Below are 17,377 nucleotides of genomic sequence, written 5' to 3'. Positions count from 1 at the left end.
TTATATATCATTCTAGTATCATGGGAGAGGTATTAGTTCTAAGGCTTTTTCCCCCTTGCTCTTGGGTGTTGGTGGCATTTCTCATCATCTGTTCTCTTAGTACAAACAACACAGTGTGGGTGCTTTAGGGAAGGCTGGTGGTCTCCTCCTGCTGACTCAGCCCTGTCAAAGATCTCATTGTACCACTGATCTTCAGATTCTTCCTCCAGCTTTCCCTAACCTGGTCTGTCCATAATGCAGCCTCTGGCTGAGATTTCCCTGCTTGTACCACAGTAACCATGGAAGAGATACATAGGTTCTTAATTCTTGTCTACCTCTGGAATCTCTAGAGATAGGTGAATCTTCTCTTTTCCACATTTATTGGACTGAGGACAACCATGATGAAGACCACATAAACTTTCTATCTATATAGACCTGCTATGTAATTACTACTACTCTAATGCAGCTACATGTCCCATGTTGGCAAAGTGGCACTCATCTAGGTTGCCTTCTCTGTGAGTTTCCAATAACTAGGGCAAAAATCTCTTTACTGAGATTCCCAATATTAATTAGCTAGAGCTTTTGGTCACCTCCAATACACATTTCACCCCTAAAAGGGGAAGCAGCAATCAGACCCCTCACTTCTGCCACAATTCTCAATTCTCTGTTTACAAATACCCCGCTCATTGCCCCTGCCTAATACAGGGCATTAGCTCCTTTTTCTGTGTTAAGAACACTACTGTGTTATTACTAAGCAGTTTTTCCTGTTACTGTGATAAACTGTATGCCTAGAGACCACTGAGAAGTAATTCTTGATTTGCAAAGCCTTTTTTTTTCCAGAACAAAAATAAGCAAACTAAAACAAAAACAAGTAAGTCTGGAGAAAACATTCTGGAAAGATGGTGGTATAGAAAGTACCAGGAATCTGTCTCTCCACCTAGACAACAATTGACTAGCAGAATTTGTCTGATATTAAAAGACATGAATATAAACACCTAAGAATCTCAACAAAATCCAAGTAGGATGAATCAAAAAGACACACACACACACACAAAAAGCCCCACATTATAATTAAATCAACAAAAGCCATAGATCAAAGAGACTCTTGACAGCAACAAGAGGGAAGTAACTTGTCACATAGGAGGGATCATCAATAGGATCATCAGGAGACTTCTCATCAGACACTTTGAAGGCCAGACAGCAGATGGCTGATACAGTCCAAGTGATAAAAGAAAAAACAATCAACCAATAATCTAATACCTTCCAAAATTTTCCTTCAAAAGTGAAGGAGAAATTAAGATATTCCCAGATAAACAAAAGCTTGAAGGAGTTCATTACCACTAGACCTGCCCTTCAAGAAATCCTAAAAGAAGTCCTGTAGATTGAAGTTGAAGGATACTACAGAGTAACTAGAAGCTACATGAAGAAATAAAAGATCTCAGTAAATATAAACATATGGGCAATTATAAAAGCCAGCATTATTGTAACTTTGACTTATAACTCTACATTTTGGTTTCTATATAATTTAAGATACAAATATACTAAAAAGCAATTATTAAGTTAACTCTGTGGACATGTACAATGATGTAATTTTATGACATCAGTAACTGAAAAGGGTGGGGATAGAGTTGTAAATGAGTGGATTTTTTATAGAGTTAAAGCTGATAGAAACTTAAATTGTAGTGGTGTAATTTTAGGATTAAAAAATATAATCCCCATGATAACCACAAAGGAAATAGTTATAGGATATATACCAAAAACAAACGAGAAAGTAACTGAAATGTTTCATTACAAAAAAAAAAAAAATCAGTTAAACACAAAAGAGATAGTAATGCAGGAAATGAGCGACAGAAAAGCTAAAAGGCATTATCTTAGTCAGTTGGCCTGCTGTAACAATGTACTATAGACTGGGTGGTTTATAAACAACAGAAATTTATTTTTCACAGTTCTAGAGAATGGAAGTTTGAGGTCAGGGTGTTATCATGGTCAGATTCTCTTGAGAGCCCTCTTTCAGGTTGCAGACTGCCAACTTCTCCTTGTACCCTCACATACCAAAAAGAGGGAGAGAAGCCAAACTCTCCCATGATGTAACAGAGCATGAATCCCATTCATGAGGGTTCCACTCTCATAATGTCATCTAATCCTAAATACTTCCCGAAGACCCCCCTCCAAATACTAACACACTGGGGCATAGGATTTTGATGTATAATTTGGAAGGACACATTCATTCCATAAGAGGCATACAGAGAAAAAAAATTGCAAGATGAAAGAGATCGGTCCATCCTATTCAGTAATTACTTTAAATGTAATGGATTAAACTCTCCATCCAAAAGACAAAGATTGGCAGAATACATTTAAATACATGGCCCAACTATATGCTGTCCAAAAGAGACTCACTTTAGATACAAAGACACAGAGAGTCTGAAAGTGAAAGGAGGGGAAAAAATAGCAAGAAAAAGAGAGTAGGGGTGGCTCTACATTACTAACTATTAAGGAAATGAAAATCAAAACCACAATAAGATACCACTTCACATCCATTAGAATTGATACTATCAAAAACAAAACAAAACAAAACACACAAACAAACAGAAAATAAGTGTTGGTGAGGATGTGGAGAAACTAGAATCCCTATACATGGTTGATGAGAATGCAAAACAACATACCCTCTGTGGAAAACAGTATGGCAGCTCTCCAAATAGAATTACCATATGATCCAGCAATTCCACTTCTAGGTATATACATAAAAGGATTCAAAGCAGGGTCTCAACAAGAAACTTGTACACCCATGTTCACAGCATCATTATTCACAACAGCTAAAATGTGGAAGTGATTCAACTACCCATTGAAAGATGAACAGATAGGTAAAATATAGTATATACATACCATGGAATATTCTTTAGCCTTAAAAGGGAAGGAAATTCTGATATATGCTACAACATATGATGGTATTTTGCTAAGTGAAATGAACCGGTCACCAAAAGACAACTACTATATCCCACTTATATAAGGTATCTAAAGTAGCCAAAATCACAGAGACAGAAAAAAGAATGGTGGTTTCCTGGGGCAAAGGGGAGGGGCACTGGGGAATTACTGTTTAATAATTATAAAGTTTCAATTCTGCAAGATGAAAAGAGTTCTAGAGATGGATATTAGTGATGACTGTACAATATGAATGTAGTTAATATCACTGAATGGTTGTTCCCTTACCAAAGATTAAGATGGTATATTTTTTGTTATGTTTTATTTTACCACAACAAAACAGTTTTAAAAAACAATTAAATTTGGTACAGTTGCTCCTTGTTCCAACTCTTGACTCTATGCCTGCAACAGAATTTTACATCCATACTTTTCATCATGTGAGACTACAGGGCCCTCCTACTTTGATTCTGGGCTCAGCATCATGACTGGCTTTATCCATTGAGACACTCATAGACACAATGCAAGCAAGGTTTCAAAGGGTGCTTGGGCAATTGAGCTTGCTCCTGTGATACTGTCATCACCATAAGAACATGGATGGATAAGCTTGGTGGTCCTAAGGGATATAGAGAAACACAGACCAAAGGTGTACCACACAACTGCCCCCAACTATGTCTAGGTCTGTTGGCCCCCATTTAATAATGAGAATACTTAGAAGTATGAACTAAATAAATGCTTTTTGTTACACATCACTGATAGTGTGTGTGTGTGTGTGTGTGTGTGTGTGTGTGTGTGTGTGTATGCTAACTATGGTCAGTCTAGAAAGTCTGATTCCCATCTAATTTGAAGATATAGTATGGGTGAGTTTAACTGAATGCAGCAGAGCCACCAAGTCCAAAAGCATTTTCAATCTGTCAGTTTCCAGCAAATCTACTGATGTCTGACCAAACTAATGCCCATTGTTTTATGCCACTGATTAGTAGTTGCTTGAACATAGAAGTATTGTGGCAAAACAGAATCATAAATACAAAAGAAAAATATATTCCCTCTCTAAAGTGTCCAGCTCTTATAAATAAAAGGAACATGAATTTTAGATTAATTCCTCTTTACTATGGTTTAAAATATCAATTAAAAACAACCTTATTTTGAAACCTAAAGTAACCCATGTCTTCTGTCCTCTTGGTCACATGTGCTTTCCCTCTCAATGGACACCACAGGCTGAATGGTGGAAGGCAGCAGGGTACAGAGAAAAAATGTAGGGCCTAGAGTTCTTGCTTTAATTAACTCACATTATTTTAGATCCACATCTAAACATAATGACATATTGGTATAATAATTCCAGAAGACTCACATTAAAGAAATGTGAGAAGAAAATAAGAGTATGTAGAATAAATGAAAGAATGAATGTGAAGATAGACTTAAGGAGTCTTTTAAGAGGTATACAGACCACTGAAAAGCCTTAAAGACCAATGCAATTTGGAGGTCTGCAATCACTGTGCTTTGTTACATTTCTTTCTATCTGCAAACTACTGCAGGTCATGGGCAATAAAGCCTCTATGTGTGCTTTGTGCTTCAGCTGCCTCCACCTAGGAAAATTTTACTTCATCTTCAGTACAGATATAACCAAAGGAATCCTGCATACATAATGCTGACAAATACTATTATTACAGCATTATGTATTTTACCTTTATAGTATTATTCTCAAATACATTAATTCTGTAATCTTTGCTTACTGTCTCTTCTCTTGTTAGAAAATAAGCTCTATGAATGCAGGAATAACGTTTCTTTTGGGTACCTAATTCAGTGCCTTGCAAAGTAATCTTTTTGTTGTTGTTATTGTCCTTGTTTATGTGAATGAATGTATGAATGAATGAATGTTTAAACATTTCAAGACTCAAGAAAAGTTATGATACCCTGTTATACCCAAATGGTCACTGGTTTTTATCTGTAATTATTCTCAGAGACATATTCTGGTCAGAGAAGATGAACTGACTTTCCACTTTTATAATTTTTATTTTAATCTGCTGATGAAAGGGGCCCACCTGAACTATTAAACTGCCACTATTACTCTGTACCAAATTTTATTCAGACTTGAAAAAAACTTTTTTAAGTCAGATAAATAGATATAAGCTATGCACATTACAAAGTCTCTGTATATTTCTCTAACTGAAAGGCATAGTTTTGGGGATTTCATTCATGTCTTTACTATTTTTCTAATAAATAACAACCCAACTGCTCACTAGAACCTAGAATGATAACTTGGTGACATGAATCTTTGATTGCTATGTGAAGCCATTGTTAATAAATATACAAATATCCTTCAATTATTGATATTTTATTTTTACTTTAATTAATTAACTTATACTGTATTATTAATTTCAGTGGTAGAGTTCAGTATTGATATTTTAAATTCTACCACTTGTCTCATTTATACTTAATTTGTTACTTAGCTTAATCCACTATTCACAAAGAAAACCTTGAGGAAAAGTGTTACTTACTTCATAAGTCAATGTTACCATGAGCTAATGGATACTGCCTACTCCTGTTTAAATTTTGAATAGCTCGCTAAGAACACGTTTTCAGGTGGAGGCAAAGAGGGAGATGATGAATGTACAGGCAACTGGAAGGTGAAGGGGATTACTCCAAAGTGGTTGTTCAGGGGAATAAGTATGCAGAAAGGAAAGGGCTGAAATCATGAAACTTTGGTTGTAATTTTACACTCCAGTTCTACTCATAAGTGTCCCTTCAATTCCCAGTCAGAAAGCACTTAGAATTAAAAGGGCTCATGTGCTCAATCCAAGGGTCTCATTAAAGCATAACACCACATATAATGGTTAATAGGAGATGTGAGATCAAGAGAGGCCCAGTTTCCTGTGGAATGAAGAATAATACTGGAAATTCTTTGGCAAGGAACTGCCTACAAAGCCCACAGATACGCTCTATGAACTAGAAGGGCAAACCAATACACTCAGATGACTTTTTAAAATAGAGAAAATGAATTTGAAGTGCTTAAAACCATCTAGAAACAAGTGAGAAAAAAATTGGAACAACTAATATTAATCTATCCTCTTACCAGAAATTGATTAACAATCTATTACTGGAAAAGAGACTATTTCAGTATCTTACATAATTTTAAAAACACAGCCTTATTTTCTACAGTGAGAAATTGTTTCCTTAAATGACTATTTCTTAGTACTGTACTTCATTATATTTTGAAGCTTCTTAGGGTACAAAGAAAATGCTCTCACCTCAGTCCATTATTGTAATCAATAAAAAACTCATCACTTTTAAAATAACTGTTATTATTTTAATACTTCATACTACTGGTATTTCTGTGGTTTCTGCAAACCACCAAAGTAATATTTTTCAACTTTGGTAGGTATGAAATAAGTTACTTTTGTTCTGAATACAATTTCATAAATTTTCCATATGGGTAAGATAGGCTATTCATATAAAACATAAGAATTTTAAAAATCATAATGAATTTTTTTTCAGCTTCCCAGCGGCCCAAAAGATGTACAGAGGGAACAATCTGGGAGGAGTGGCAGAACATTAATGAGAACTTTAAGAAAATTCCAACTTAGATTTAACAAAGATGCTTTTTGAACTGTATCAGGTTGAAATTAAAGAATAATTTTTATCATTCATTTTAATGGGTAATTTATAAACAGAATATTTTTATAAGAATTAATATGCCAAAAACATATTTATATAGTAAAGGTTTACCTGAACAATAGGAATGTAGCTGCTTAATAGAATCCAACAATACATTAAAAGAATCATTCACCATGGCCAAGTGGGATTTATTCCTGGGCTGCAAGGGTGGTTCAATATTCAAAAATCAATCAATGCGATATACCACATTAATAAAGAAAGGACAAAAACCATATGATCCTCTCAACAGATATAGAAAAAGCATTTGACAAAATAGAGCATCCATTCTTGATAAAAACCTTCAACAAAGTAGGGATAGAAGGAACATACCTCGACATCATAAAGAATATTCAAAAGACCCACAGCTAATATCAATGGGGGAAAACAGAGAGCTTTTCTTCTAAGGTCAGGAACAAGCAAGGATGTTCACTCTCACCATTATTATATAACATACTACAGTACTGGAAGTCCTAACTTCAGCAATCAGACGACAAAAAGAAATAAAAGCCATCCAAATCAGCAAGGAAGAAGTCAAATTTCCACCATTTACAAATGACATGATACTCTATGTAGAAAATCCGAAAAGACTCCACCAAAGAATTGCTAGAATTGGTATATGAATTCAGTAAAGTTGCAGGATATGAAATCAATGTACAAAAATCTGTTGCATTTCTATACACCAATAATGAAGCAGCAGAAAAAGAAATCAAGGAATCAATCCCATTTACAATTGCACCAAAAACAATAAGATACCTAGGAATAAACCTAACCAAAGAGATAAAAGATCTGTACTCTGAAAACTATAAAACACTGATGAAAAAAATTGAAGACGACACAAAGAAATGGAAAAATATTCCATGCTCATGGATTGGAAGAACAAATATTGTTAAAATGTCTATACCACTCAAAGTAATCTACACATTTAATGCAATCCCTATCAAAATACCACCAGCATTTTTCACAGGGTTAGAACAAACAATCCTAAAATTTGTATAGAACCAGAAAAGGCCCTAAATAGCCAAAGCAATCTTGAAAAACAAAAGCAAAGCTAGACGTATCACAATTCTTGACTTCAAGGTATATTATAAAGCTCTAGTCATCAAGACAGTATGGTAGTGGCATAAAAACAGACAGATAAATGAAACAGAACAGAAAACCCAGAAATGGGCCCACAACTATATGGTCAACTAATCTTTGATAAAGCAGGAAAGAATGTCCAATAGAAAAAAAAGACAGTCTCTTTAACAAATGGTGTTGGGAAAGCTGGACAGCAACATATAGAAGAATGCAACTGGACCACTTTCTTACACCATACACAAAAATAAATTCAAAGTAGATGAAAGACCTAATGTGAGACAGGAAACCATCAAAATCCTAGAAGAGAACACAGGCATAGACCTCTTTGACCTCAGCCATAGCAACTTCTTACTAGACAGGTCTCCTGAGACAAGGGAAACAAAAGCAAAAATGAACTGTTAGGACTTCATTAAGATAAAAAGCTTCTGCACAGCCAAGGAAACAATCAACAAAACCAAAAGGCAACATACAGAATGGGAGAAGATATTTGCAAATGACATATCTGATAAAGGGTTATATAAATCTTTATAAATCTATAAAGAACTTATCACATGCAACTTCTAAAAAACAAATAATCCGGTTTAAAAAATGGGAAAAAAATATGAACATTTTTTCAAAGAAGACATCCAGAGGACTAACAGAAGAAAAGATGTTCAACATCACTCACCATCAGTGAAATGCAAATCAAAATTACACTGAGAAGCACGTGGGTGGCTCAGATGGTTAAGCAACTACCTTCGGCTCAAGTCATGATCCCAGGGTCCTGGGATCAAACCTTATGGCAGGTTCTCTGCTCGGTGGGGAGACTGTTTCTCCCTACCCTCTGCCTGCCACTACACCTTCTTATACACTCTCTCTCTCTTTCTGTGCGTCCAATAGATAACTAAAATCTTAAAAAAAAACAACAACAACTATATTGAGATACCACCTCACACCGGCCAGAATGGCTAAAATTAACAACACAGGAAACAGAAGATGTTGGTGATGATGTGAAGAAGGAGGAACCCTCTTAAACTGTTAGTGGGAATACAAATTGATATAGACTACTCTGGCAAATAGTATGGAGGTTCCACAAAAAGTTAAAAATAGAACTACCCTATGACCCAGCAATTACACTACTAGGTGTTTACCCAAAGGATACAAAAATACTGATTCGAAGAAAGACATGCACCTCAATATTTATAGTAGCATTATCAATAATAGCCAAATTACAGAAAGAGCCCAGATGTCCATTGACTGATGAATGGATAAAGAAGAGGTGGTGTGTGTGTGTGTGTGTGTGTGTGTGTGTGTGTGTGTATAATGGAATATTACTCAGTTACAAAAATAATGAAATCTTGACATTTACAATAATGTGGATGAAGCTAGAGAGTATTATGCTAAGCGAAATAAGTCAGACACAGACAAACATCATATGATTTCATTCATATGTGGAATTTAGGAAACAAAACAGATGAACAAAAGGGAAGGAAAAAAAGAGAGGGAAGCAAACCATAAGAGACTTAAACTATAGAGAACAAACTGAGGGTTGATGGAGAGAGCTGGGTGGGGGATGGGCTAAATGGGTGATGGGTACTAGGGAAGGCACGTGGGATGAGCACTGGGTATTGCATGTAAGTAATGAATCACTAAATTCTACTCCTGAAATTAATAGTACCCTGTTATGTTAACAACATAGAATTTGTATAAAAACTTAAAACATTAAAAACAATTGAAGTAGCTGCCTCAGGGGCAGCATACATAGAGGCTAGACTGACCTGTTCAATCTTCAACTAAATTAGGAACTTCAAAATTTGTAAGTTCCTGCATACTCTCGCCTTGTCTATAACAATGTCCTGCTCATGGTGAGACAACGATTATTTCATTTTAGAAGAGATGCTATAGTAGGCTTTCATATCCACAGAGATATGATATTGACAATTAGATTTGCCCAACTCTCATTTAATCTCACTTCAGTAGACAGAAGAAAAAGTTCAACTCAGAGATTAAAAGTGGGGAATAAAAGAATAGTTAGAAGAGAAATCAATACTTCAGGGAAGCCACTATAAAAACATGTAATATACATTTTTTTTCTGCTTGAATCTAGTGTTTTTCTTTCTCTTTCTTCTAATTCTTCCCTAGACTACCCCAAAAATTTAAAAGAAGATGGTTTATGTAATTAAGCATGTTGAAATGTCATTGGCCTTTCATGATTGCAGGTGGAACAGAAATCAAAAACCCTGAAGCTCATGCTTTTAAGAATGTCTTGGAGAATTCTTCTGCCTGGGAAGCACCCAGAAAGCAGCCATGCCCTTTCCTACATCCTTATTCTCTTGTTCTTTCACCCATAATGTTTCCATTCCTACTCTAAAAGCCTCAAGAAAGCTAAATTTACAAATTATCTCCTTTTCGCATGATATTCTTGGCTCTCTCAAACTATAGTTTCCTGAACTTAGACTTTACTGTACATGCCTTTTTATGGTGTTTGGATCCTATTCTCTCCCCCTCTCTCTCACTCACACACACCCATACACATACACACACACACACACACACACAGACGCACACACACACACACATTCTTACTTTGACCAAAGAATCATCTGTGCTCAATTTTCCTCATTTATCTCTGACCCAAAGCTTCCCCTGTTGTCATTGTTTTCTCTTGTTTCTTCTTGTGCTAATACTAGATGGCTTTTACTTGAAATTACAGCTAACTCCCTAGTATGGCATACACTACGGCATGCACTGTTCAAATGATCCTCATTGTTTTGAGAAGGTTTTGGGGGTTGGGTGGTCTTTCTTTCTTTCTTTCTTTCTTTCTTTCTTTCTTTCTTTCTTTCTTTCTTTCTTTCTTTGTTTTTTTCGGGGGAAACAAAGCTTAATAATCAGGTTCTATTCTATTCTCTTCAAGTTAATTGTGTCCTTTAGCCCAGGAATGGGGGGCGGGGTTGGGGGCTGGTGCTGGGATGGCCAACCATATTAGTACGAAATTTGATAGTCATCATTGCCTAAACATAATGTAATGCTTTCACCATGTGGCTGAGGACTGGGGAGCAGCTTTATTACTGTGATCTGAAGTGGGTCAACCAGTAGTATGCGTAAGAAAAAAAGGGACACCCTGAAGCACAGCTTCCAATAATGTGTCCCTACTGGGAAATCAGAACATTAACTATAGAGCCCTGGCTACTGCAATCAGAGATAAAAATGGATATTTTTGATCTATGGCTATAGGCTGATTGTGAGGGGAAAAAAGCAGGATTTCAAAGACTGTCATGTTCTACCAACACTGGCTGCAATTTCAAATCTAAGAAAACTCTTTAGAACTAATACAGTAATTGTGTTAGCAATTTTTGTGCACAAAGGCTACAATAATATTCAAAAGTGGAATCTTAAAACAAAAAATTAATATACATTCCTCAGCTATATTCACTTTTTGATTGTTCAAATTAAGGAAAATAAATCTACTTCTGCTACAATTTCTGCTACAATAAGCTATAATTCTATCATTTTGGCTGTACCCCACAGGCACAGATTTGTAGATACACAAAGCAGGATGAAATTTTTAAAAAGTTTAACAGGAAAAACACTTTTAGTACTTAATATTTAATGTATCCGATAATGACTGACAGAATTTTAAATGACCAGTATCTCTTCATTGATTTAATTTTATCTAGTTTTATTGATTTCCCCATTAAAACTTTCTTCCTCAGTGCAACCATTTCTGAAAAATAAATCCATAATATGCCACAAAACCACAGTTCAAAGCAGGCAGTATAATATGGAGCACTTAAGTAGGAAAATCCTCATCTATAAAGAATCTTTGTGGCAACTGTCTCCCATTTAAGATTTTTCCAAATGACACACTAATTTCCAAAGAGGCACAAAGAGCAGCACCCCACCTCAAGTCCCATTGCAAGTTGTCTTTAGGGCCATTAAGCACAGCTGCTTTGCCTGGATGGACTAGAATGCTATTCTGTTTCCTTTGAATTTTGAGCACTACTGGTTGACTTGAATCTCACATAATTAAGGACATGCATTTATAAAGGCAATGGAATCAAACATAAAATTCCTGTTCTTTTTACTAATTCTCAGATATGTCAACATGCCAATATGACAAGTAGTTAATATACTTCTCTTTCAAAGTTAATTGTAAATAACCAGCCCACAAAAATATATTTTAGTGGAAGACACAGATAATGTAAATTCAATCAGGCTTTCATTGATTTTATTTTCTACTGAGAGACAGAAGATAAAACAGACTCATTGATACCAAACATCGGGACCTCATAACTGACATTATCCAAAGAAAATTTTAAGGCACCTAGACTTCAATAAATGACATTAAAACATCAGCATCAAGTAAATCTTTTGTAAAAAAAAATTTTAAATGAAGTATAACATATCTACTAAAAGTGCTCAATGAATTATCATGAAGGCTACTCATAAAACCAGGAACTACATCTAGAAAAAGAATATTTACATATTTATAGCCAAAGACTCCTCCCAGTAATCATTGACTCTTTTTTTCCAAGATAACTACCCTCCGGACTTACAATCCATATGTTAGTAGGACCTATTTTTTCCATTTATATACATGGAATTATATAGTCAGAATTGGCTGCATAATTTGACAGACTCAGTGAAAACTGAAAAAGCTGGAGTACTTCCTCAAAATGCACTAAAAATTTCAAGATGGTAACACTAGAACATTAAGCCAAGTGTGGGCCCTGTGCAACTGCACTGGTTGCACACTCAGGAAGCCAACTCTGTACACATCACATATTTTATATATGTATAGTTTTTTCCTCATTTAATTTGTGAAATTCATCACTGTTGTTCTAAATTCTGTGGTCTTGTTTCTTCATTGGCATTATATCATAGTGTGCCATCACGTGAAAATTATTTATCATCTCTATGAAAATATTTGTGCTTTTTCCAATAAAAGTGATTATGAATATGCTGATATTGTTCAATAATTAAAAATTTAGGTGCCCCTGAGTGGTGCAGTCAGTTAAGCATTGACTCTTGGTTTAAGCTCAGGTCAGGTCCTCAGGATCATAAGATCAAATCCCCACAATGAGCTCCAAGCTCTGCGAGGAGGCTGCGAAATTATCTCTCTCCCTCTCCCCCCACCCCTCCCTGTGCTCTCTCTGTGTCAAATAAATAAATAAATCTTTTAAAACAAACATTTCCTTTCAAAATAATTAAAAATTTAAACAATTTAAATACTGTTAAATTAAACAAAGAAGCCATTAGACTGAGGTCCCTCTAATGCCTTAGCAACCTAAGTAAGCAAATCAAAATCTAAGCATGTAAATATGTCAAGTTTAAGAAATCAAAACCTAAGGACACCCAAGCATAAACAGCTAACTAGGCTTTCCCAAAAAAAGGAAACTATTTAAGGTACAGTCAATGAAATAAGTTCCTTGTATTGCTTCCACATCTTTATAAATATCTTTCCCCTACTGCCTATGTATGGGTGGAGAGCTCTCAACCACCTCCAGTTTGGTGCTGCCCAATTCAAATCATTATTTGGTCAAATAAACTCAAAAATTCTAATATTCCTCCAATTATCTTTAACAACAGTCTTGTGCATATCTTTTGGTGGATATTTGCACTCATTTCCATTGGGCTTTTACTGAAGAGTGAAATTTCTGTACATAGTGAACTTGTAAATAACATCTACTAAATTTGCATTTAGTAGATATTGCCAAACAGATTTCCATGGTTGTGGAGTAAGTTCAAACTCTCATTAAGGTAGTTCTCTTCTATTCCTAATTCAGCAGTTGATTTTATAATGAATTAATTATTTAATTTTATCCTGCCTTTCCTGCAAATGTTGAATTAATCATATGATTTTGTTCATTTATTTTATTAATGTTAAAATATTATACTATATATCAAATTTACACTAAACTTACATTCTTGGAATTAACCCTAATTGGTCATGATGTATTACATTTTTTACATAACACTGTACTTATTCAGCTAAAATATTGCTTAGGATTTTTGAATCTATGTTTATGGATAAAACTGACTAATAAGCCAATTTTCTTTAAAACTTCCTTGCCAGGTTTTATAATAATGTTATCATGTACTCATAAAAAACATTGTATGATGCTCTTCAAGTAAAGAAGGTTGTAATGCTTGGTATTTTATTTTGCTTTGTTAAATTAACAAGTAAAACCTTCTGAAATCTAGATTTTTATTTTGAGAAAATTTTTGATACAAATTCAATTTCTTTACTAGATATTGGATTACTTGGATTTTTCATTTCGTTTTAGTCATTACAATATGATGTAGTTTTCTAAAAGTTTGATACTTATGTACCAGATTTTGGTCTTTTTTTCTTTTCCTAACATTTTCCAGGGGTTTATCACTTTTATTAACTATTTCAAATAACTATCCTTCTACTTTGTCAAGACTATCTCAGGTAATTTAATTTCAATTTTATTAATTAATGCTCTTATTGTTACTATGTTTTCCCTTTAACTTTATGAAATTAGTTAGTTCTACTTTCTCATATGTTTTCAGATACAGGATGAGATCATTAAATGTTATGTATTTTTAGTACATGCATTTAAAACACAGCTCTACTTATAGCCCACAAGATTTAATCATTTATAATCATTCAATTACAAATATTTTGTAATTTCTATGATTGTTCTTTGATCTATGAATCATTTAGAATCATGACTGATTTCTAAACAACTGAGGATTTCAAGTTTCATTTCACTCTCATTTAAGAACATACTCTGAGTGTCCCTTGAAATTTTTGAGGCTTTCTCTCTGGTGCAGTGTCAGTTTTGATAAATAATTCACATACATTTGAACACAATGTGCACTGTTTTAACATTGGTTGAATGTCTGCTGTTGTCAGGCTTGCTAATTTTGTCAGGCTTATTTTGTCCTTCATATTTTCCATATTCTTACTGATTTTTTGTATTTCTTTGTTCTATGAACTTTGAAGAGAGCTATGTGAAAAAAAAAAAAAGGTGATCCAGTTCTAGTAGCTTGTATTATCTCCTAGAGGATATAATATTTAATTATTAATTATAGGTTAAATATATGTTAAAACAACTATTTAAAACAACTGGAGAGGACCCAAAATATGGGAAAAACCAGGGAGGATTCAATCTTTGAGTGATGGTAATTCATTGGATTCAATCCAACTTTATATCACCTTTTCTCCTTTAGTCTATACAGTGTAGAGCACCTAGAAAAACAGAAGAAAGATGAGCTTTTTGATACATCAAATAACAAAATTCAGAGGCTCCAAAGCAGATATAAATTGAGAAAGAAAGTCCTGGAATATGAAGAGGATTGTGCCTGATATCTGGATACAAACACCCCTCAAAACTCACTGCCCCATGAGCAGTGCTTGGTTTGGTAAGACTCCCAGTATCCCAATGGAAAGCAAGTGGTAGAAGGTTTAAAGAGCGGGTATTTCTGCTGATCCCCAGTGCAGAAGAAAAAGAGTTTGGAGTTTGAAGATCACAAGTTAGAGAAACAAAGTACATACTCTGAGCTTTCATTTAAAATTCCAAAAGGTCCATGCTTAGAAGAAAGACTGTGTCCCAGAATTAAGGCACTCATCGAGAACGAAGAGCAAAACTGAAACAGTCATCTAACATATCTCCACACAGAAAGGATCAGTTCTTAATTTATCTGCTTTCTAGAACAAAACTAAACACTGTTAAAAGACAGATAACAAAATTCAGAGTCTTAATAATGTATAATCACTGATGAGCAAAATAAATCAAAAGATTTTTAAAACACATGAACACACAGGAAAATGACAGCCATTGCTCAAGATCAAAGGCAGCCAAAAAAACAAAACACAACAAATTAAAAAAACAAGCCTGGAGATGATGCCAATATTGAAATTAACAGATAAAAACTTTATATTAGCTGTTATAAATACAATCAATGATATAAGTGAAACCAAATTCAAAATAATTGAATAGATTTGAAATCTAAGCATTGATATGGTAAGTGTAAAAATAATCATGTTGAAATTCTAGAAGGGAATATCACAGTGCTTGAAATGAAAAATTCATTAGATAGGCTTAAAAGAAGATGAGAGAGGATGACATGGTGGTCAGTGAAGTTGCAGAAAGATCAATAGAAATTATCCAATTTAAATAATGGGGAAAAGATTTAAGTAGTTCTGTTTCTGTGCTCACTTTGGCAGCACATATACTAAAACTAGAATGATACAAAGATTAGCATGGCCCCTGTGCAGGATGACACAAAAATTCGTGAAGCGTTCCATATTTTCAAAGAAAAATAAAGGAAGGAAGGGAGGGAGGGAGGAAGGGAGGAACAAAAGAAAGAAAGGTTAGTTCTGTTTTGACATGTAAGGCAACATTAAGTGGTCCAACCTGCATGTAATAGAAACCAAGAAGTAACTCACTGTAAAAAGACTGATGATTTTTACTACAGAAATATAATAGAGAGTCCTTGCTTTAAAATTGCTTTTTAGGAAAACAAATCTGGTCTGTCTTCATTTCTTATTGAAAAAAAATAAAAACAAAGTCAAAATAATAAAATAACAACAACGACAAAAACATTTAGTTCACGGATTAAGTGGATTTGGAAGAATGGGAAGTAGTCATATAGACCTCTTCTTTCTGAGTAGTTTTTAACAGAGCATAAAACTGAGGAGAATCAAAATGGAAATGGCTTCCTTTGAGAACAATATTTCTTTATATGTCATGGAAACACATATGTTACCCAAACCAAAGTTTCAAAGTGAGCGAAGGAATAGTTCTAATATCTTTTAGAAAGAAATGCAATGTCTTTGTTTTGTTCTTTATGGCATCTTTCGGATTATTAATACAATTTGGTGATTGGTCCATGATTCATGAAAATCTGCTTTGAGAGTTCAGCCTTTGTGTTAACACAGTTACTTACCTTAAACAGGAGCAATCATGAGAGTCTAATATGACTCACATGGTGATTAGTATGTCATAGAGGAAAACAGAAGAGAAATTAGTGGTTGAAGAAGTTAAAGATACATTTTGCAATTGCACATTTATGATTGCTTTTGGTTGAAAAGACCAGCAACATAATATATAGTACTTCATCCTGGGTGAGCTTTAAGAGTTCATTTCCTAAGATAAATAAATATATATTATATATATATCATATATATAATATATATATTATATATAATAATTATATATATAATCACTTGGCTATTACAATATGTATATTTACTATATATACATATATATATATAATAATTTGGCTATTACAATATGTATTTCAAAGATCCCTTTCCCCAGTCATACCTAAATTGTCTTATTGGCATTATACAAACAATCTGGCAGTAGGAATCCCCAAGGTAAATAATTTCTATTCCCAAAAATGCATATTATTTATATGTATTTCTTCTATGGCTATCAAAACAGTTTATGGGGGCGCCTGGGTGGCAGAGCGGTTAAGCGTCTGCCTTCGGCTCAGGGCATGATCCCGGCGTTATGGGATCGAGCCCCACATCAGGCTCCTCCGCTATGAGCCTGCTTCTTCCTCTTTCACTCCCCTGCTTGTGTTCCCTCTATTGCTGGCTGTCTCTATCTCTGTTGAGTAAATAAATAAAATCTTTAAAAAAAAAAAATCAAAACAGTTTATGAACATAATGTTCATAGCATCCTTGAGGGGCAAACACACTTAAGTTGACTGTTATAATTACAATTCAAAAATATTCACTGTAGTTCTGTATTTAAAAAGCCATCCCAAAGGAATACAGTAGTTACACATGGGA

At 34.4% G+C, this 17,377-nt stretch overlaps 1 non-coding gene across 1 annotated transcript; it reads left to right on the top strand.

The window, feature by feature from the left end:
- The first annotated feature begins 15,786 nt into the window (after positions 1 to 15,786).
- Positions 15,787 to 15,889, top strand: LOC123793591 (U6 spliceosomal RNA). Its single transcript, XR_006780038.2, has one exon. It is a non-coding gene; the product is annotated as a U6 spliceosomal RNA (small nuclear RNA).
- Positions 15,890 to 17,377: the final 1,488 nt, after the last annotated feature.

The sequence above is a fragment of the Ursus americanus genome, chromosome 13 (assembly GCF_024610735.1).
Source record: "Ursus americanus isolate L20-20 chromosome 13, mUrsAme1.1.p, whole genome shotgun sequence".
NCBI lineage: Eukaryota > Metazoa > Chordata > Mammalia > Carnivora > Ursidae > Ursus > Ursus americanus.
This window is presented reverse-complemented; position numbering and strand designations above follow the sequence as displayed.